General features: G+C 46.1%; 1 long non-coding RNA gene across 2 annotated transcripts; it reads left to right on the forward strand.

Moving 5' to 3' along the window:
* Positions 1 to 22,584, forward strand: LOC309847674. Of its 2 annotated transcripts, XR_014302554.1 has the most exons (6): positions 1 to 146; positions 1,026 to 1,133; positions 3,901 to 3,983; positions 19,738 to 19,887; positions 20,570 to 20,644; positions 21,716 to 22,584. It is a non-coding gene; the product is annotated as an uncharacterized lncRNA (long non-coding RNA). The 2 variants fall into 2 exon arrangements; XR_014302555.1 differs by lacking the exon at positions 21,716 to 22,584 and having other exon boundaries at positions 20,570 to 21,572.

Consider the following 22,584-nt stretch of genomic DNA (forward strand, 5'->3'; position numbering starts at 1 on the left):
TACAGGGGAGGGTGTCGCTGAGGAAACAAAACCCAGGCCCCCCAGGCCTCTGACGGAAGAGGCTGGAGCACGCTGGGAAAACACATCCACCTGAGAAGCACAAAAGACCCCAGGAGTAGAGGAAGCTGGCCCGAGGCCAACCGGAGGTATCAGAGTGGCTGGGCCCGAGGAGGGAGGTCTGACGGTGGGCTTCAGCGCACTTAGCCTCCCGATGCTAAGGCAAACAGTGCTCCCGGGAAGCTTTGGCTCAGGAAGGGTACCACCCATTGAGGTCGGAAGGCGGCAACCGTGGGGGGTTTCTGATTTTTGTAAACCTTTTTATAAATTGTAGTGTATCTCTAGGAAGGAAACAAACAAACAAACAAACAACATAAAACTTAAATGTGCAGCTTAATAAAATCACAAGCTGAGCACCCATCCCACCATACTCGGTCGCTTCTGTGTCTCACCCACCACTAGACTTGACCCCTTCCCCACAAGGAACCCCAGTGGTGACTTTGGCCAGTTCCATTACTGAAATGTATTTTTTTTTTTTCTCTTTTAAAGACCTTATTTATTTGAGAGAGAGTGAGAGAGAGTGAGAACAAAGCAGGAGCAGGGGCAGAGCGGGAGAGAGAAGCAGATTCTCTACTGAGCAGGGAGCACTACCTGGGACTCGATCCCAGCACCCTGGGATCATGACCTGAGCTGAAGGCAGACGCTTAACTGACTGAGCCACCCAGGAGCCCCTGAAATGTATTCTTTTGTGGTTGGTTTCTTCTGGGCAAAACTGATCATGAGCTTTGTCTCTGGTGTGTGTGTGAAGCTGTTTGTTTATTGTTTGACATCATTCTGTTGTACGGATCAGTTAGGATGCATTGGTGGGTTCCAGTGTTCGTGGGCATTTGTTGTTGGCTTGCGATTATTGCAAGGGACTTCACCGGACGAACATCATGAACTGTCTCCTGGTGCATTCATTTCAGTCAGGTACATTCTTAGGGGTGGAATCAAACAGTGAAATGTATGTATGTTGAACTGTCTTCCAGATGTTTGCACCAAATACTATTCCTCCTGGTAATACGTAGGTGTCCTGATTGCTCCATATCCTTGCCAACACTTGGTATCATCCGTCTTTTGAACTTGTGGCCATTCTGGTAAGTGTGCAGTAGCATCTCATTGTTTTAAACTAGCATTTCTATGATTACTCTAGAGGCCGAACATCTTTTCATATTTATGAAATGCTTGTTCAAGTCTTTGGCCTCTTTTCCTATTAATTATTTCTCTCTCTCTGTTTCTGTTTCATTTTTTTTTTGTTTTTGTTTTTGTTTTGTTTTTAACCGACTCATTAAGCCATTTATATTCTGAAAATGAACTGTTACTAAGTTTTAAGTAAAAAATTAAAAAAATTTTTTGTAATAGGTATGAAATAATATCTCATCATATATTTGATTTGTATTACCCTGAAGATCAGTGATGTCAGGCACTTTTTTATATACTTTTTGGCCATCTGGATGTCTCTTTTGGAGAAATATCTATTCTGCCCATTTTTAAATCAAGTTATATATTTTATTGCACTTGAATTCCTTATATATTCTGGATTTGTACTCTTTATCAGCTATAAAGGGTAAATATTTTCTTCCCTTCCATGGGCTGCCTTTTCATTTTCTTGATTGTTCCCTTCTCTGTGCCAGATGCTGTTAAGTTTGATGTCATCTGTTTTTTTTTTTTTCTTTTGCTGTCCATACATTTGGTGTTATATCCAAGATATCATCAAGAAGTTTTTTCCTGTGTTTTCTTCTAGGGGTTTTACATTTTGGGGGCTTATGTTAACCTTTAGTCCATTTTGAGTTAAGATGACTCTTAATAGAAAAAAAAAACAAAATAAAACAAACAAACAAAACCCGACAAAACAAAAAATAACAATTGTTACTGAAGATGTGGAGAAAAAGGAACCCTTGTGCACTATTGGTGGGAATATAAATGGCTATCACTATGGAAAAACAGTACAGAGCTCCTCAAAATATTAAAACTAGAACTACCCTATGATCCAGCAATCCTACTTCTGGGTATATATCCAAAGACATTGAAATCAGGACCTTAACGAGCTATCCACACCCCCATGCCCACTGCACCATTAGTCACCATAACCAAGACATGGAAGCAACCTAACTGCCCATCGGTGGATGAGGGGAGGAAGAAAATGGGGTATTTACATACAATGAATATTACTCAGTCTTTAAGAAGGACATCCTTCCTTTTGTGACGGAAGACATTCTACTAAGTGAAATAAACCAGACACAGAGAGACAACTGCCACATGATACCAATTACACGTAGAGTCCTAAATAGTCACACTCATAGCAACAAAGATGGCAGATCCCAGTAGCTGGGTTGGAGAGGGAGACAGAAAGGTGCTGGTTAAAGGGTAGAAAGTTGGTTGTGTAGGATGAATAAGCCTTAGCTGTCTACTGGTCAGCAGACTGCCTGTAGCTAACGATACTACACTAAATCCTTAAAAATCTTCCAAGGGTGTAGATCTTCTTATTAAGCGTTCTTACCTTAAAAAAAAAAAAAAAAAAAAGATGGGAGAAAAAAAGAAAAAATACTGTAAGAGTTCTAGTTAAAAATCAATGGAGTGACAGTGAAGAAAGAAAAACTTAACAAGTCTATTTTAAGTTTCTCCTTTAAATTTTTTAAATTTTAAACATAATCAGATAAGATTCATGGTTGAAGTATCTTGTGTGCCCACGTAGAGTTATTAGTTAATTAATTATTAGTCAAAACTAATAATTTCGTATTATATGTGTGTAGCAGTGGATATTTACATGTATTTTCCTTTTCTTACTCTGTGACATTAGCTGCCTAAGCTCTATATGTTTTGAGTTTGCAGTCTCTTTCGTGGGTCTTGTTTTCCATAAGTTAGATTGTATTTTTAAAATTTCCTTGTTATTTCAGAGAGAGAGAGTATTCTGAGTAACAGAGGAGCCTAATTTACAGGAGGGAATCTGAAGGTCTCCTTCTGCCAAGAACCGAATAGGAATTCACCAAGGGAAGCACAGGGAAAAGGATATTCTTAGCCAAGGGAATAGCATGTTCGAACGCCCTCGGGCAGGAAAGGGTTCAACCCAAAAGCTGTCAAAACTCAGTGCGGCTGGAGTGCAGAGACTCAGGGTCAGTGGGCTGAAGCCACAGGGGTGAGGTAGGCATGAACCAGGACTGGGCTCCACTGGAAATCTGAGATTGAATCCTAAGATCTTGGCAAATCATTGAGGTGCCTTATACAGGGGTGTGACAGGATGAACTCCGCATCTCTGCCTTTAGCAAAAACATCAGAGCTCAGGACGTGGAAGGGGCGGTTGGTGATGAGGAGTCCAGTTCAGAGGCACTGGCCTTCACATGTGCCCATGACCTTTAGCCCTTGGCTCTAGGCTTAAACAGACGGCGGAGAGAGTCGGAGTGTGGCTACTTACATGAAGGAAGAACCCGACTTTGAGAGGAAGGCTGCTGGGGACGGCCAGGAAATTGAGAAGAAGTTGTCTTGAAACTCACCTTCTTCTGAAAGAAGCCAGATTGCTCCATTACAGTCTGCCTTGTGTCTCCTCCCATGGGGAGCTGTGGGCATTTAACAGCAGACATTCAACATACAACTCAGGGGCTTACTGGGTCAGCAGGCACCTGCTTCTGCCGTTCTTCCGTGGAGAGGGGTGGGTCTGGGTTAAAACATTCCAGCTCCCCCTCCGGGGTCCCGTGTTAAATTTTGAGGCTGCTGGGCCAAGCAAAGGGAGCAGGCTGAGGCTTAGAAGGAAGGCATCTTCGTCACCTGTTGACAGCTTCCTTCCCTCTGCCAGCACATTCTAAATGCATACTTGGCCATGTTTGCAAGGTGCTCGGGCCCTCACCTCTGTCTGTTTCACACTTACAGATGCTGGTTTTCAAATTCATCAGTGCACACTTGCGACTGCCACCGAGGCATGAAAGCAGCGAAGATAATACCCAAACGAACAGGTGCGTTTGTGTGCCAGTACAGCTTTAATTATAAAAAGAGGAGGTGATTGAATTTGGCCCGTGGGCTGTCCTTGCTGACTCCTATCTTGTTTCTAACTCAAGAGCCTCAGGATTCCATTAATTCAAGGGTCGTCGGGTGGCTGAGAGCACAAAGTAACCTTGACGTTGAGAGATCAACACCTCCCAGCCAGGAGTGCTGTTGGGAACCCCCACCAAAACACACCCTGCCTGGTTCCTGTGCTTTTCCTCTGTGCTCCTTGGGTGTACTTATTGGAGGCTGTCATTTTTGGACTGCTTAGCGTTTTCTTCTAGAAACGTGCTGAAGACTGAGCGTTTTCTCGGGGTGGGAGTGGTGTCCCCGGGAGCTGGCATTGTAAGTGAATTACATGAAGCATTCACCCCACCCTACCCTTGTGAATGATTCACGTCCATTGTGGGTCAGGGATTTGGAGCTCTGGCCCTGGATCTCTGCCCCCATGGGGGCTTACAAGAAATCTCAGTGATAAGATGTTTGCCTGGAAGGTCCTATCTGTGTTGGGGAGAAGAACCATCCTTATTCCCAGAGGTGAGCCTCTAGGGGCTTACAACCCAAGTGAGGAGTGTTTGGTTATCAGTCAGATGAGAGAACACAAGTCCTTATTCCTGATCCTTTCTATCTGGCCTTTGGGACCATGGGTAAACAGCTCTGTTTACTGGAGCTTCTGCTCTTTCTTTCTTTCTTTGAAAACAAGTTAGTCCTCAACCTGGATGTGCCGTTTTCTTCTCCTTTAGTTTCTGGAAGCCTGGATCTGGAGACATTTGTTAGGTGAGCCGTCTCAGGGGGCTGGTGGGAGTGCCTGCACATTGTTAATTCTGGCTTTAGCTTCCAGGGCTCGGGCCAGCTTCAGGGAAGCACAGATGAGCAGGTGGAGGGAGGAAGCAGTTGACTTGAACTTGGGTGGGTCAGGACCTTACATATGCGCAGATAATGAAAGTGACCGTCAATATTTACCGAGGGCTTCCAAGTGCTGGGCATGGGACTACGCATCTCTGTTTTACCCTCTCAACAGCCCTATGAAGTGGGCACTGACTCTCATCTTACTTTAGAGGTGATGACACTGAGGCACAGAGAGGTTGAGTAACAGGTGTGAAGTCACTCAGCTCCGTCTGTGCTAGAGCTGCAATTTGAACCCCATGCCGGTGCTTTTTTGCTTCTTCTTCTTCTTCTTTTTTTTTTTTTTTCATTTTAAAAAGAATTTATTTACTTATTTTTTGAGAGAGAGAGACAGAGCCTGACCAAGGGAGGAGGCAGAAGGAGAGGGAGAAGCAGACTCCCCTCTGAGTAGGGGATTAGGGAGCCGGAAGTGGGGCTCCATCCAGGATCCTGAGATCATGAATGAATGAATGAGTGGGTGAGCAAGTGAAGAGAGGCTCTGCAATCTTGATTGATGGTTGGATATCTCGTACTCAGGCTCATTCTTATTCCGACCAGAGACACTTTTCTCCAGTGGTCTTGTTGTGTAACAAAGTATCCCTACATTTGGTGGCATAAATCAACCATTTTCCTTTGTAACATTCTGTGAGTCAGGGTTTGGACAGAGGACAGTGAAGATAGCTTGTCTCTGGTCCAGGTCATCTGAGGTCTTCGCTGGGCAGAGCTGAATGGCTGGGAGTCTCCCTATAGCTGGAGGCCATCCTCCTTTGGAAGTGTCTCCACTTGGCACGTTATGTGGCCTCTCCATGTGGCCTGGGCTTCCTCACGGTCTGGTGACCTCAGACTTACTTGGACCTGTTGCTTAGTGTTTCAGTGTGAGCATCCCAATGGGCAAGATGGAAGCCATACTTCTCTTTAAGACCTGACCTCTGAAGTCACACCTTCACTTCTGCCATATTCTATCTGTTGGGCTCTGTTAGTTCAAAAGCAATCATGGCCCACCGAGATTCAACGTGGGAGGCAGCATAGACCCTGCTGCCGGATGGGACATGGCAAGGACACATTGTATAAGAGCATATGGAGAAGGAGCTATTGTCATGTCTCCTTGAAAGGTCTTGACATCCAGGAGAAAATATTTCTCATGAGAGAATATTGCTAAGGGCCCCGCTACGTTTTCTCCCAATACTCCCCCACTGAACTGCTTCAAAGTCTTGCTACTCGTTGTGTGGTCCCCGGACCAGTGGCCAAGTGTCCCCTGAGCAAACCAGCAGGGAACATGGAGAGACTCCGGGGCCCACCTTGGACACTCCGAGTCAGGGGTCTGCAATCCTACAGAAGCCCCAGGAGATCGGCATGTGCATTAAAGTTTGGGATGCACGATTTTATGGTGCGGACCCATCTCTCCAGAAGGCCTCAGAGATTGCAAGAAAGGGTGGTTTCCTTTTAAAAATTATAACAGAGGTGGCTCTGAGTGTGAGCGAGCCAGCACACGAATGCAGAAGGTGTTCTGCATCCCCAGTCACTAAGGCGGGGGGTCTGACTCGGGATGCATGTGGGGTTTATCATTGTCCCTTCCTGCTGTGTCCAGGCTGAGCAGAAGACAGCCCCCTGTGTTTCCTCCAGCAAACATGTACCAGGAGAAGTTCGTGATGTTCTAGGAAAGGAGCCGGCACTAGGCTCCCTCAAAGAGTAAATGAACAAAGGAATACTCGTGTTGCCTTCAAAACAGTCATAATTTGATTTCTGGCTAGTGTCTCCTGGGTACATGACAGACTTCAGAAGCCGCCTGTTTTGTTGTTGTTGTTGTTGTTTTTTGGTCACGCGATGCGGCTGCTTCCATTCAAGTTCTCCCTGAGTAAAGCCATCCCAATGCCATGGTTCTGGGTCTGCACGCTCCCGGGAACACAGACACATGGAGCGTGTGAGGGAAGGAGGCAGCAGGCGAGAGAAAGCCTGAAAGACTTCAGACCCAACCCATTGTTTAGGACCTCAGCAGAGCTGCTGCTCTGATTCCACACACAACGACCGTCCATTCCAGAAATGAATTCAGGCTGAAAGAGACACGAGGGGAGGAGTATGTCAGGGCACGAGCGGGAATTCTGGGGAGTGAGAAGACGCCAGCCTCAAGAACAAGGGGAAATCCTTCCTTTGTCTCAAGGGGAAGATTGCTTTCATTTTCCAGTGTCCTATTTCCTTGGGGAACACGGCAGGCAAGGGGGAGGTTTGGATCCTCGGAGCTGAGAGCCAAATATAGCATCTTCATTAAAAATGTGTTCAGATTGGATGGTTGGATGATTCACATTGGGTTTTCTCTCATCCGGTGAAGACCCTTTTGGGGACTGTCATTCCACATGGGTCTGTAATTATTCAAAGTAATGAGAGAGGGATGCTTTGATTTAGAATTATTTGAAAAGTGGGTTATTTTAAGCAATACACTACGCACAACCCATGTAGGACCTGACCTAACCGATTACACAACCAACCAAATCAAATTACCACGAAGCCTGGTATGTAAATATGCAAACTCTTGGAGACTCCAGGATTATGAATAAGTTGGGAGACACCGATGAGTGCCAAACAGACTCTTAAGACTCTCTCCACGGCGTGGGGATGAGGGTTTTACACACATTTTCTCCCATACTGCTCACGACGTTCTCACGCCGTTGTGTTCCAGTTTGGCCGACGAGCTGCCCTGCAGGGAGCAGGGGCTCGTTTCTCTGGGGTTACAGAGGTGGTGGGAAGCCTGAAGCTGGGATTTGATGTCAAACCAAATCTGATCTCTAGAGCTTCTCTCATCGAAGTCCCACCACAAACCCTTGGTGTGGTGGTGTTGACCCATTTCCCAGATAGAGACACTGAGGCTTGGCGGCCATGTCACTCAGCTGTTAGCCGGCAGAGTCGGACCTCCAGCTGAGAACCACCCTCTGATCTCAACTTTGTTGTCTAGACTTTGTCATGGACTAAACTTGTCCTCTTGAGGACAGCTCTTTGCACGGATGAAACAGTTCCATATTTTGACGATGATACTCAGATGCACACCTGGGATGAAATGTCATGGAAACGTGCACACGACACACACATGGGTGTGCGTGTGCATACACATGCCTGCATGTGACAATTGGAGAAATCGGAATAAGATTAATAAGCACTGGCATCAGTTTCCTGTTCTTGACAATATACTGTGGTTATATAAGATATTATCATTGGGGGAAGCTGAGTGAAGAGTAGGGAACTCTCTGTACTATTTTGCAACTTCTTATGAGTCTGACCAGGAGAAAAAATTATCTTCAACTCTTTGATGCTTCTCCAATGGAGAGATGGGATCTCTGTTTCCTCCCATTGAATCTGGGAAGGCTCTCTAATGTCTTATAGATAGAATACAGCAGGAGTAGGGCTGCACCAGATTTCAGGCTTAAGTTTCAAGAACCCAGAAGCCTCACTGCCTAGATGTTGCTGTGCCGGCTCCGGAAGCCCTGAGCCATGATCCATGGACTGCCAGGCGGAGAGGTCATGGACAGCCATTCTGGTCACCAATCCCGGATAGACCCAGCCTTCCATCTGCCCCAGTGCAATTGCCAGTCACAGATGAATAAAGCTCACCAGGACCCTCCAGATCAGCCCATTCTCCCACTGATTAACACCAAGTGATACCCACCAACACCCTGCGGCATGGGAAAACACCCAGCGGAGCCCAGCTCAAATTCTCGACCCATAATAACCAAACTTACCTTGGGGGTCATTTTGTAATGCATAAAAATGTTGAATCGCTACGATGTACACCTGAAACTAACAGGACATGGTGTGTCAATTAGGCTTCAAAAAAAAAAAAAATGTCTTGAACCATGAAATCGTGAGGCAGAAGAAAATGGTTTTTATTGGAAGCCCCTAAGTTGTGGGCTATGGGTTATATAGTAACAGAAAACAAGATTGGCTAGTCTTAGACAAAGAAAGGCAAGGCTGATGAAAGGTGACTTAGATGACATGATATAGTAGGCATGTTCCTTCCTCTATTTCGGTCTCAATAAAACTGGCTTCACCTTGAATATCACTTCCTCCAGGAAGCCTTCCTGGATTTTGTAGTCTGGATTAGATGCCCCCTTCATGCTCTTCCCCTTCTCTCCTGTGGTTAGCAGGCAGTAGAATTATCTTAAGACCACATTTTGCTTATTTCTCTCTCCCCCCGACCGGAGAGCAAATTCCATATGCGGCCAAGGACAAACTTAGAAGTCATTGCTACTTCACTCTGCCTAGGACATAACCTTCAAAAGGTGGTTGTTGAATGAATAAACAAAGAGACAGCATCCTGCTCGGCTCCCGCCTCCTACATTTCTTTATCTCTGGAGCCTTGGGGCAGGTGAGAAGGATCCAGGTGTGTCTCTGGCACCTCACAGACACTAGCTTTCACTCCCTGACTCCTAAGATCCTAAGTCCACAAATCCATCTGCTGGGCAACAGCTTAGCAGCAGCAGGAGCTGGAGAAGCAGAGAGAGGAGAGGTGTGTCTGCCAGTCCCCCACCAAGCTGGCGTCACCCTGGTTTGCTTATTCCTACCCCCCCTCCCAGCTCAGCTGCTTTAGCCACAGGAGAGCCATCACCATGGGAGGTCTCCAGTCCTTCCCAGTGTTTGCCTGTGCAGCTGCCTCTGTGCTCATTGAGGCTCCGCTGGGGCGGGGTGGGGGGTGATCTGGCTCCTCTTGGGCTGCCCTTGACAATTCCAATCACAATGACACAACAAATATTTACCGAGCATTACCCTCCAGCAAGGCTCTGGGCTGGACAAAGCATCAAATCTCCAGGAGCCCCAGATCTTGGCAGGGTGATTATCTGGTGGAAGTGGAGAGATGACAGAAAGGAAACTGAGCCCCTGGCCTGTTCCAGAGGGGGTTCAGTGGGGTGCCCGAGCCTGCATTCACAGGCTTTGAGAGACAACTGATCAGGATTTAGGAATTGCAGAAACCTGTTGTTAAAGCATCAGTGGCTTGAGATTGACCACGGTGGGCATATAGACCTCGAGAAAATCAGCACACACTAGAACCCAGCACCCTGACACCAGCCGGTTGACGGGCTCACTGCCGCGAAATTCAGTTTCCCCCTTCTGAGGCTGTTTCCCTATCTGAAAAATGGGGATTAAAAATCCTTATCTGGAACGTTTTCAGAAGTGTTGACACAGTATGGTGCTTGGCACATAACAGGTGCTCAGGAACGACTACTTCCCTCTCCAGCCCTCTCTCTTCTTCCTGAACTAATATTGAAAGTAAACAGTGGTTTCGGTTTTCCTTTGGATTTATGGGTTGATGAATAAATATCACTGAGTAGGAAAGAATACACATTCTAGAATGAAGCATGGGACTGTTTCCCAGGGACTATTCCTCAGTTTTTCCAGGAGAACTCCCCAACGTTTTCAGGATCTTCTCCCACCCCAGTATTGATAAGGGGGCAGGGAGGATACAATCACGGAGAGATATTGAGGGGGTTCAACATCTGAGGGTCTGGGCAGTTTTGTAAGTTGCCCAGTCTGGGACAATCATGTGGTCATAGTATTTCTGTTTGGTCATTCATTCACTCACAAATGTATTTATTGAGTGTCCCAATAGACCAGCTCATCTCTGAGCAAGACTCTGGCTATGCAGCTTTAAGCAGAATTTTACCCTGCCCTTAAGGAACTTAACAGGTTATTGGTGAAGACAAATCGTGAAGCAAGTGATTCAAAGAGCGGAGGTGTCCTTGAAGGGAAATGCAGGTCACCATGTGGGCCCATTAGGTGTGGGGAGTGATTTTAGTTTGAAGTTTCAGGGACGGTTTCTCTGAAGGAGTGACATGTATGCAAAGATGAGAGGGAAGATGATCTTTTGTCAGGTGAGATGAGGAACGTGGCAGACGGACTCCAGGATGGTCCTCATAATCCCTAACTCCTGGTGTCTGTGCCCTTGAGTGTGGGTAGGACCTGGGACATTCCCCAATAGCATAGGGCAAAAACGATGTGATGTCCTTTCTGTTATCCTGCTTTGTAAGACCGTAACTTCTGTGTTGCAAGTGGACCCTCTCTTTTGCTGTCTTGGCTTGCATGCACAGATGAAAGAGACATGCCAGAGTGTTCCCCGTGATGGGGAATTGAGAGCAGCCTCAGCCAACTGCCAGCAAGGAACCAAGGCTCTCAGACCAACAGCTTGTGAGAAGCTGAATCTTGTAAAAAGCCTAGTGAGCTTGGTAGTGGGTTCTTTCCTTGGTGAGCTTTCAGGTGAGACCTCAGCCCCAAGGTACTTGGTTGTAACTTTGTGGGAGACCCCAAAACAGAGGGCCCAGCGAAGCCAGATGCAGACCCTTGACCCACAGAGACTGGGAGGTAATAAATGTATTTTTCCCTTACGTGATAACTTGTTATACAGCATAGCTAACTGATACAAAGTAGGAACAAGAATTTTATTCCAGGCAGAGAGAACCAGATGTGTGAAAGGGGGTTAAATAAAGCCAGTCTGAGTCCCAGAAGAAGGATAAGCAGGTTGGTGTGGCTGGTGTGAACATGAGAGCAAGCATGTACTGAGAAGTGAAGCAGAAAGGTTAGTCCAGGCCATGTCCTGTAGGCCCACAGAAGCCACAGAACACAACTCTGGGGGTTCTGCAGAGTCAGTGAAAATTTTGAAACAGTGAGCTTGATGAAATTTGCTTTTGAAAACACCAGTCTGGCAACAGTGTGGACAATGGATTGGAGGACACGTAGGGAATATGGGAAGACCCTTTGTGATAACCACGTAAGGTGCTAGGATGGCTCAAACCTGGAGTTGATGGTTGACTCATAGAGCAGTGGACACTTTCAGGCAGTATTTTCCAGGTGGGAGGGCCAGGATTTAATGATAGAGTGGATTCAGGGGGAGTGAGAAGTAGAATCTTCTGTTGAAATGGAGGAAAAACTTTATGGTTTGAGTCTTTTAAGGGAATTAGAACATTTCAGATCAGTCTAGGAAGATTAAAAATTGAAGTGGAAGTCAGTCTTTTTGATCCCAACTTTTGTCTGGGTCGTTTTGACCTCCCTTAGGATTTGCTTAGCTACTGAGCCCAATTAACACACTGTGTAGAGATTTGATTAGCATGTGAAGAAGACCGGGTTGTAGAATAAATCTCCATGTCATTTTACTGATGTTAATTATTTCATCTGAAAACACTCAAGAGTGTGACTGTACATTGATCATTATGTCCCTGGGGAGTCAAGTTGGAGCTCAAAATGATATGGATTTATTGTGAATGTATGAAGTTGTTTAGCGTCCCCTTGTAGATTTCACAGAGATGGATCTTTGCAAGATGTGAGTTAAGTGAGCTTGTTCTATTTAGAGAGAGGGGGCATTAGTTCATTCTCCCTCCATTCTTGCATTCACGCTGTTTTTTTTTTTTTTTTAAATTCTTATGTATAAGTCCCTTATAAAGGCTTTGATGATTATCCCAGAACATCATTAACCTTTTTGTGCCTTGGCTTACTCCTACGTGAGGGATGGAATGTCACACTTAAAATCCAGCAATCTGGGCCCAACACTTGACAGAGCCATGATAGATCTTCCTACAGAATGCAAGCTCCATGAAAGCAGGAATACATGTAGACTTTTCACAGAAGTGTCCCCAAGGACGTAGGAAATTGCCTACCCCCTAGTTATTTGCTGAATAAATATATGGTATAGTGTGTACAGCCTGTGGTTTCTACAAAGCTCTCAGAAAATAGCACCCACCTTCTTTCTTTTCTTCTTTGCTCTTCGTCTCCTGCTCTGTTCCCCTTCCCTCTCTCTTTCTTCCTTCTCCACTGTCTTTCTCTTGCGTTTGGGAAAAAGAGAGAAAACAGAAATTAGCTATCACTGCTGGGTTTCTGATTTGCTGTTGGTTTGTCTTGCATATGCATAATCACATTTACTTCAGTTTATATTATAAAATCAGAAGACCATCATGTTGGAGGAGAACTGGTTAGACTCAGCAGTAGAAACCAGTGCTAGGTGGGGCCGTACCTTTGAAAGGACATTTATATTTTGGGAGGTGGTTGGTGAGTATGACAGCTGTTCTTGGTTCAGATGCTTTTTGCCTCAGCTCAGGGAAAGTGAGAAGGTATCCTGGGAACTGAGAGGATGATCAGGCTAGACTTTAATTTCATTGCTTCTCAAGATGGGATACACATACTTCATTTATCCATCCATCTATCCGTGCACCCATCCATACATCCATGCTTCCATCTGTCCATCCACTTAGGTAGCCATCCACTCTATCATCCATCCATGTACCCAGCCATTTACCCATGCATCCATCAATTCATCCATGCATTCATCTGTCTGTTTACTCATGTATCCATCTATACCACCACCTAACCATCCATCCATCTATCCATCCATCTATCCATCCATCCACTTACCTATCCATCCACTCTACCATCCATCCATGTATCCATCCATATATCCATGCATTCATCAATTCATCCATGCATTCATCTGTCCACCTACTCATGTATCCATCTGTACTATCATCCATCCATCCATTCATCCATCTATCCATCCATCCATCCATCCACTCACCCATCTATCCACTCTACCATTCATCCATGCATGCATCCATCTATCCACTTATGTATCCACCCATTCTACCATCTCTTCACCTCTCTTTCCATCCATCCACTCACTTACCCAGGAACTCTACCATCCATCTCCTGATTCATTCACTCACTCACTCACTCACTCACTCACTCAGTAGTTCATTCACTTTTCCATTCCAGGGATATTTGTTGAGTATTTGCTATGTGTTCAGCCTCATGCCATGAACTGGGGATGTCGCAGCAACCACATGGATATAAGTTTTTCCCCAAAGGAGCTCACTGTCTAGTGCAGTAATTCATAGACTGCCAGAGAGTAGAAAATTCTGCATGAAAATGATGGCCAATCTTTCTGGCATTTGATTTTACTCAATAGTAAGTAGACAAAATGTTATTTTTATTATAAAGTAACTGGACTTTAAAGTAGAAGCCAGAGGTCACCAGAACTTCCAAGATAAAGTGCAGGACTTCAAAAGGATTTTCTTCTTGAGTAGCCTTCTTTGGGCTGTTCCTCATACCAGAAGGATCTTCTCTGCATTTGGAGGCATTTCTGGGGGGGGGGAGTTTGAAAAGCACTATCAGGAAACAGGTGGCAATGAGCTTTTGAAGACAATGGAGTAAAATACCCTCAGTGAATATTAATCAACAAAGAATGATTGTGTCCCTTCTATGCATACAGCTCTCTGCTGGGCATTGTGATGTGGGGAGAATAGCAGGCATAATGAGGTATCTCCCCAGCTCATGCTTCTTCTTCCTCCTCTTCCTCCTCAGAACCATCCCTCCTCCCACTCTTTCCAGAGCATTAAACTGAGGTAGGCATGCCTGTTACCTGGGATCCTTATCCTAATATGGTTAGTCCAAGTGTAGTCCATAGGCAAAGTTAACCCAATGATTCATTTTTAGGAATTGACCCAGGAAGTGCCTGCATGGTCACCAGTGTCAGGACCAGAGCCCTGCGATTGTTTATGATGTGCAGAAGAAGGAGCTAGAGTCTTTAAACGTAGCTGGTAGTCAGGGGAAGAGAAATCAAGGTTTCTTACAGTCAAACTGAGCAGACACATGGCCCAACAGAGAGGGGCCCAGGTCCCATAGGGCTGGACTCTACCTCTTCATTGAGATTCTCCTGATTTTAATAATCCCCTTTGTTTTAGCCAACTTGTCTGTATCTACTTCTCAGAACCCTAATGAAGAACAGGAAAAGTGATTTAAAAAAATTCTAGGACATGATTCCTGTCCTCCGTGAGCTTACTAACTGATACAAATAAAGTCAATGATCCCAATAACAATAACCAGCTCTCACTGAACTCATGATATATAGACCAGGTCCCTTGCATTATCACATCTGAGCCTCCCAGCCCTTGGAGGTGCAGAGGACTGTGATCGCTGTCATGTTAATAAGGGAACCTGAGCTTTATAGCTCAGCCTGCACTGAGGGAGACGCAGCCACCTGCCTGCCATCACACCATTAGCAAATGATGGAGTTGGGTGTGGATGTGGGAAGTCTGTCCCAGAGCTCTCTCGCTTAACCAGTACGTTTTGCTGAGCATGTGGAGAAAGAAGGGAGGCAGGACCAGAGAGTAGGAGGTGAGTGACGAACGAGAAACATTCTGTGATAAGAGAAGAGAAAAGGTAGCCGTGGGCTGTCTGGGGATAAACAGAGAAAGTCCGAGACAGTAAGTTTTGGGGGCCTGGGAGGGCCGCATCTGTGAATGCCCACGGTCATTTCACACGGATTTCAATACAGAACGCTCCCTGAGAGAGAGCCCTGAAACTGACACGGTCTTTCAGGGAGATGTGTTGGCCATGGGCATCGAGAACCCTAAAAAGGCCGCACTATTCAGCTAGCTAATGCCACATTGGTGATTATTTCACAAACAAGTCTTCAGAAATGCACACAAAGGTATAGGTGCAGATGATCATAACTGAAGCCTTATTTATAATAGCAAAGAGTTAGAAAGACATGGGGGACCCGTTAATCTCAGCAGAGAGTGTACCATGACGGGGTGTCTGGTGGGTCCTTGCTGCCTCTTAGCCTCAATTCTATTCTTCTAGGCTTGGCTTTGTTGAGGGGGTGACTCTGTAACCACTTTTCTGTGACAGGTGCTGCCAGCAGGTGGGTGGCAGAGGGAGCCCATGGCCAGAGGAGGAAGGAGGGACTCATTTCTTGCTGGTTGCTTCCTGTTGCTCTCAGACGACCCTGCTTGCAGGGATTCCCCTCAGCGGCAGCCTGGGGAGCCACTCTGCAACTTTTCTACTCTGAACCAGGCTCTTTGTCCTCCCTTGAAGATCCCAATGCCAGCCAGGCAGGGCCCGTCGGGAAGTCTGGGGCTCAGCTCTGCTGGGCCCGCCTGCATCCAGACTGGGCTGTATGATCCCAAATCCCAGCTTCTTTGCTCCTCAGGCCTTAGGGATTCTGCTTTTCCACAGTTACTATCACTGTGATGCCTCACCATGCTCGATAGATCTCTACTGGTTACTATGCTTGGTAATCACTTGGCATGACTCTGAGTGGAGAGGAAGCTTTATCAATGCCCCATCCTGCAAGATGGCAAGTGAAGAAATTTTGAGATGATAACCAGCAAGCTAATTACCTTCCAGGGAGAGGACAAGCAACAGAACACTCAGTATACTTCTCTACTGCCTTGTTAACAATCGCCTCTGTTAAATTCTCTCCATCAAAATAACCACTAGACTTTCTGTCTCCAGCCTGGACCCTGACCAGCAAACACAGCTATGCAAAGGATCAATAACACAGCACCGTGTTTACTCTCTACGACGAAATGGGTAAAAAACAGGAAGTAAAACCATAAGAACAATACGATCAGAACCTTATCTTCTTTCTCTTAGCCACCTGTGGTTTTGTTTTTTTTTTTTAACCACCTTTCTCCTTAAAAATTTTTAAAAATTATTGAGGTATATTTGACATATTACATTATATTAGTTTCAGATGTACAACATAGGGATTGGATATATCTGACTTTTCTTCTTGTGATGAGAACTTTTCTTTTGAGAGAGAGAAAGAGGAGAGAGCGCATGAGTGGGGGATGGGCAGAGGAAGAGGGAGAACGTCAAGCAGACTCCCCGCTGAGTGCCGAACCCAATGCGGAGCTCTATCTCATGACCCTGAGATCATGATCTGAGCCGAAATCGAGAGTTGGATGCTTAACCGACTGAGCCACCGGCGTGCCCTGTGATGAGAACTTTTAAGATCTACATCCTCGGCAACTTTCAAATATACACTACAGTATTAGCTACAATCACCAGGCCAGGCAGTACAACCCCAGAACTTATCTATTTTACAACTGGTAGCTCCTACTTTGGAACACCTTCACCCATTCCTCCCCCCGCCTCTGATAACCGCCAAGCAGTTTCTTGTGTCTGGGAGGACCTTATTATTTTTTTTAATGTGCAGAGAAAAAAGAATGAAAACCAACATGAAAAAGAGCGTGACCCATGGCAGTCCCCGATGGCCAGCACGCACATCCGTGGGATGGAAACCTACTTGGCTCAGTTCTTCCCCTGCCGTGTCTCCTGAGAGGCTGACGTGTCTGGCGTGGGACATTTCAGAATTTTTCCTGCTGGGTCTGTTTTCCTCCCCTGCCTGCCCTCTTTAGAGTTTCGGTGGGGTCCTGGGCACAGTCCACCCCCCAGGGAGCAAGGGAAGGCTCCCTTTGATGTGGGCATGGTCAGGGAAGGAATCACTTGAGGAGGACAGCCTCACAGATCTCGGGTCCCATTTCCATGACAACGAAGTGGCAAGGGCTGAATGTCTGACTTTGTTTGGGGCTGTGGTGGCCGCTAATTACAGGCAGCTCTGTGTCCCTTTGCTCTTCGCTAGAAAGGTCTCTATTTATTTGTTGGCAACGTTTATTTACTTTTTTCTCCTCCTGGATTGTAGTCTTTCTCCCCTTCTTTCACTTCACCCTTTAGAAAAAAAAAAAAATCTTTGTTGTATTTGGGGGATGTTTGCTTTCCTGGTTGTTATGGAGATGAAAAGCCAGATTATAGAGGAAGCTCAGGAGAGGGAAGAATGGGTAGCAGGACCCAAGGTAGCCCTTGGCCCTGCGGGACATGGCTGAGAAGCAGAAGGCGCAGATGTGGGCCCCCACGAGAGCACAGAACCTGAAGGGGAGAGCAGAGCAGTGAAAGCCTTCGCGAGGCCGGCGTGGAGTGGAGTCCGGCAGCAGGCCCAGGAGCGGGTTCATGAGAAGACTCACAAGATGGCCAGGAGCCTCTCTCTTTGCCATTGGCATGTCTTCATGGAACATTCTGACTTGCTGCCTGTCCTGCTTCCTTCCTTAAGTCTGATCTATAAATTTTTCTGCTTGGAAGAGCCTACACAGCCTTTGGGGCTTTGGTGAATCCTTCTGGGGAAAACCCTTGCTGGCCTTCCTGGGGCTCACCGCACCTGGGTGATGGGGGACAGTTCTCCTGGTCTTCGGTGAGGTCTGCCTGGCCCAAGATGATCGCCACACTCGGTGGCTGGCTATGGAAATTAACGAACGTGAAGTCAAACGGACCATGTATTCCCTTCTCAGTACTTTCTGCTTAGCTTTTCTGTAAACCGAGCATGGTTCCAAAAAACAAAGTCTGTGAAGCAAAAATAAATACAGGACCACCTCATCTGCTCTATTTCGAATGCTCCATACCCGCATGTGGCTGGGAGATGCTGGGTTGGGCAACTCAGATGTAGAATGTTTCCATCATCACAGAAAATTCTATTAGAGAACTAGGGTCTAGTAAATGGAATACTTTTCTGGGCTGGAGTGAAAGAAAACCATAACCTGATAGCCATTCATTGATTCATTCATTCGTTCGTTTGTTCATTCATTCATGCAACAAATATTGACTCTTTGCCAGGCTTTGTTCTAGGTGTTTAGGATTCACTTGAGACAGGCAGTTCCAGTCCTCATGAAGCTTATATGATAGTATGTAATAATAAGTATTCCATACATGCAGATATTTTTCTATGCAGAGAAAAATACAGGAGGTTCAGGGAGATAACAGATCTCTGGGTGCTAGGAAAATGGAGAGGGGACTATTTTATAAAGGTCAGTTAAGGGGGTGCTCACCAAGAAGGTAACAAAAAGGGGGGGTGATGAGCAGCAAGCATTGCAGATTTCCAGAGGTAAAGAATTCCGAGCAGAGGGAAGCATGTGCAAAGGCCCCGTGGTGGGGGCCTGCCAGACAATTTTGAGCAGACAAATGAAATGATCTCATGTGGTGTCAGCAGATCCCCTCTGGCTGCTGAGGGGAGAATAAACCAGAGGGGAGAGGAGAGAGGTGTCCCAGAGAGCTCCGTGAGGGGCTGTTTGTTGCTGCATCCCAGGTCAGTGGTGACAGTGGTCTGAACCAAGATGCTAACAGTGGGAGAGGTAAGAAGTCATCAGTTTTCAGGAGATACTTTGGAAGTAGAGCAGATAGGGTTTTCTGCTGGATTCACATGGGGTTTGAGAGAAAGAGGAGTCAGGGATGATGCCAGGGTTGGAGGGTCCAGAAAGAGAGTTTCCATTCATAAAGATGGGGAAGGTGGGGGCAGTCCTTAAGGTAGGGAATAATCAGGACATTGACTGTGCCCATAAAATCCCAGATGCCTATCGAATATCTGAGTGATGGTCTCAAGTGCATGGTTGACTACATGAGCGTATTCATTCAACAGGGGACTCAGTCATCTTGGGTGGAAGGGATTGGCACTTGGTTCATCCTTATTTCCAACCTTCTTTGGTTGATCATTAAAAAAGAAACCTATCTTGTTTCTGTTGGTCTTGTACGAGCTTGCAAATCTAATGTCCACACTGAACAGATACCCAGCTAACTAGTTCCTTGACTCTACCTTTTTTTTTTTCTTTTTAGATCATTCTTTTCACAGCCAGACACTAAGGGGCACTAAGAACATGGAACACCAGCCCAGCCCTTGAGAAGCTGGCAAGGAGTAGGAGTCACTAAAAGCACAGAACAAAGCACATGTGCTTTGGAGCCATCAGACCTGATTGCCCAAACTGGCTCCACGACTTCCCAGGTCCTTGGCTTGGGGCCATGCCCTTAACCTCCCTGAATGTATTTGCTCATCTGTGTAATGGGGCACCTGACACCCAGCGTAAAGGGCTGTCAGCAGGATTAAAGAAAATATGTACAAATCCACCAGCCTAACGCCTGACACATATAAGTGCTTCTTTAATAAACGGTTGTCAGGATTATCTTGACTGTTAGGGAAACAGACATATTAATAAGAAAAATTATAATATGTGGCAGTATTTTTAAAGATTTCATTTGTTTATTTCACAGATAGAGATCACAAGCAGGCAGAGAGAGAGGGGGAAGCAGGCTCCCTGCTGGGCAGAAAGCCCGACGCGGGGCTTGATCCCAGGACACCGAGATCATGACCTGAACTGCAGGCAGAGGCTTAACCCACTGAGCCACCCCGGCACCCTGGTGGTAGGTGCTTTTTAAAACAGGTATGAGGAAGAGGATGGCAGGATAGCAGAGGGGCTAGCATTGTGGCCCTTGGAGGTCCATGGTGGCTCCAAACCCAGCCCTTCCACATATACCCTGGGTTGACACTGGGCAAGCCCTTTAATTTCCCAGAACCTCGTTTTTCTGGTCTATAAGATGGGTGCAATTATCCAGCGGAGCCGACTTGCAGTTTGTTATGAATTTAAAGAGGGTGACATGTATAAAGAAATTAGCACCGTTCCTGTTTCATAGGAATTGCTCAATAAATGTCAGTTGCTACTATTTCCATGGGAACACAGAGGGTATGCGCCTATTAGAAATTAGGGAAAGAAAAAAACAAAACAAAACAAAGCCCTTTTCTGGGATAGAGACAGCCCAGGCCATTCCCCCTTTGTCCCATCTGGAGTTGACAGATGTTTTTGATGTTCCCAGGGAGGATCTTGGGGCCCTTGAAGATTTCAAACTCTCAAAGAAATATTCCAAGTTTCTGCTTTGACCAAAGCAGGAAAATGGTGGATATTTTCAGAAGCATGTCAAAATACAAGGGGTCGTGACAAGCATATGGCCAGCCAGTATTAGTGTATTAACATTTAGCGAATGGGCATTGGAACTATATTATTGTATTCGATCCTTACAACAGTCTTTGGCACGCTTTCTTTTATAGATGTTATCTGTTTGCCACCCATTTTGCAAGAGAGGAAATGGAGAAGGAGAAACTGGAACCGGTTGCCTACAGCTAGTAAGGAGAACCACCAGGGGTCACAGCGTGGTTTGCCTGCTGGTTGATTGCAAGACCTGCACTGTTGGTAATCTGGCTCGCCGGGATAAGCAGAATGGGCAGTGCCAATGAGATGACCCAACAGCATCCCATATATTCACGCACAAGGGCGGGAAAAGCAGGGCTCACTTTGCCTGCTTAACTCTTCAGGTGCTTACTCTAACCATGCAGATGAGGAGCTTTGAGCACATCATGGCAAAGGGAGATGAATCACCCCTTAGCCCTTCACCACTGGATCCCCGGTCATGTCTGCAGGGAAGCTTTGGGCCTGTGTCAACGCGAAGTAGGTCGGGCTGCAAGCCAAGCCTGCATCTCACATGGGGAGTGACTGCACCATTAGTGAAAGCTGTGGGCAATTCACAGCTCAGGGAAACTTGGCCTACAAACTGGTTATACCACCCTGGTTAGGGCACGAACAAAGCACTCACTGCCTAGACCACTCATGAAAGTTCTAGAGTGGACATGTGGGAAGACATCAAGGCTCCTGTGGGCTTAGGAAGAGAAAGGCTAGTTCGTTTCAATATTCCCTGATTAAAATACATTCACCCCTTGTATCTTAGTGTTCCACATCCATCATTTTATTTCACCTTCCGATCACCTCTGCGAGGTAAGAACAATTACTGTCTCCATGTTACAGACACAGAAGCAGACAGAGAGCGAATCACTTTCACAAGCATACGTAGAAAGTAGCAGAATGAGCATGCCGGTGATGCCTGGTTCCAGGTCTTGTGTCCTTAACCATTAGGTAATACTCCTTTCCAACAGAAGATTGCTTGCTGTTAGTATTTTACTAATCCAGTCTTGACTGGGTGTCCCGTGAGTGGTTCACATTCCCCCTGGGAACCCAGGAAAGACCACAAGCTTGTCCTATTCGCACCATGGAGAGGAGTGGCTGATCTCGGGCCATTGGGATCTGTGCAAATCCGTATACTTTGTACATCAAGATGTATCCAAATCCTGCCCATTTTGACTCACTTGCTCACTCTCTCTCTCTCTTTCTCTCTGACTCTCATTCTCTCTCACCCTCTCTAGCTCATTTACTCCCTGGGAGCCTCTTAGCAGCTTATGTGGAGTGAACACCATCCAGAAAAAAAAAAAAATTTAGCTAAGAAAAACAGGAATCAAGACATCAAGACAGGTTGCCGACAGGACCTTTGATCCGGACAGAAATAAATACAAGCAAAGCTGTCAAGAGCCCTCTTGCCTGATTTCCATCTAAAGCAACAGAAATGGGCCTCCGTCACCAAGTCCCATGCTGGCCCCCGGACTGGTGAGGATGGGGCTGTGATCCCCATTTTGCAACGGGAAGCCCGTGTCCTGAGGGCAGGCTGGGGAGAAAACCTCTGTTGCTCATCGTAGCATTATTCACAAGGGCCAACATCAATGCGTATCTGTCAAGGGATGATGGATAAAGAGAGTATGGTCATCAGCCTCAAGAAAGAAGGAGATCCTGCCATTTGTGACTTCATGGATGAGCCTGGAGGACATTAAGCTGAAGGAAATAAGCAAGAGACAAAAGAAAATACTACATGATCTCACTTCTAAGTGGGATCTAAGAAAGTTAAATACACAGAAGCAAATGGAGGATGGTTCCTGGGGGCGGGAGGTGGGGCAATGGGGAGGTGTTGGTCGAAGGGTACAAAGTCGGAGCTATGCAGAATGAGTCGGTCCAGAGTCTTCATGCACATGGTGACTATAGCCAACAACACTGTATTGCATACCAGAAATTAGCTAAAAGAGCAGATTTCAGATGCTCTCAGCACACAATGAGAGAAAAAAAAAAGGTAACCATATGAAGAGATGAATATGTTCACCAGCTTGACTACAGGAGTCATTTCACTATGCATAGGGATACCATAACATCATGTTGTACACTTCAAATAAATACAGTTTTTGTTCAT

This window comes from Mustela nivalis, assembly GCF_964662115.1.
Source record: "Mustela nivalis genome assembly, chromosome: 14".
Taxonomy (NCBI): domain Eukaryota; kingdom Metazoa; phylum Chordata; class Mammalia; order Carnivora; family Mustelidae; genus Mustela; species Mustela nivalis.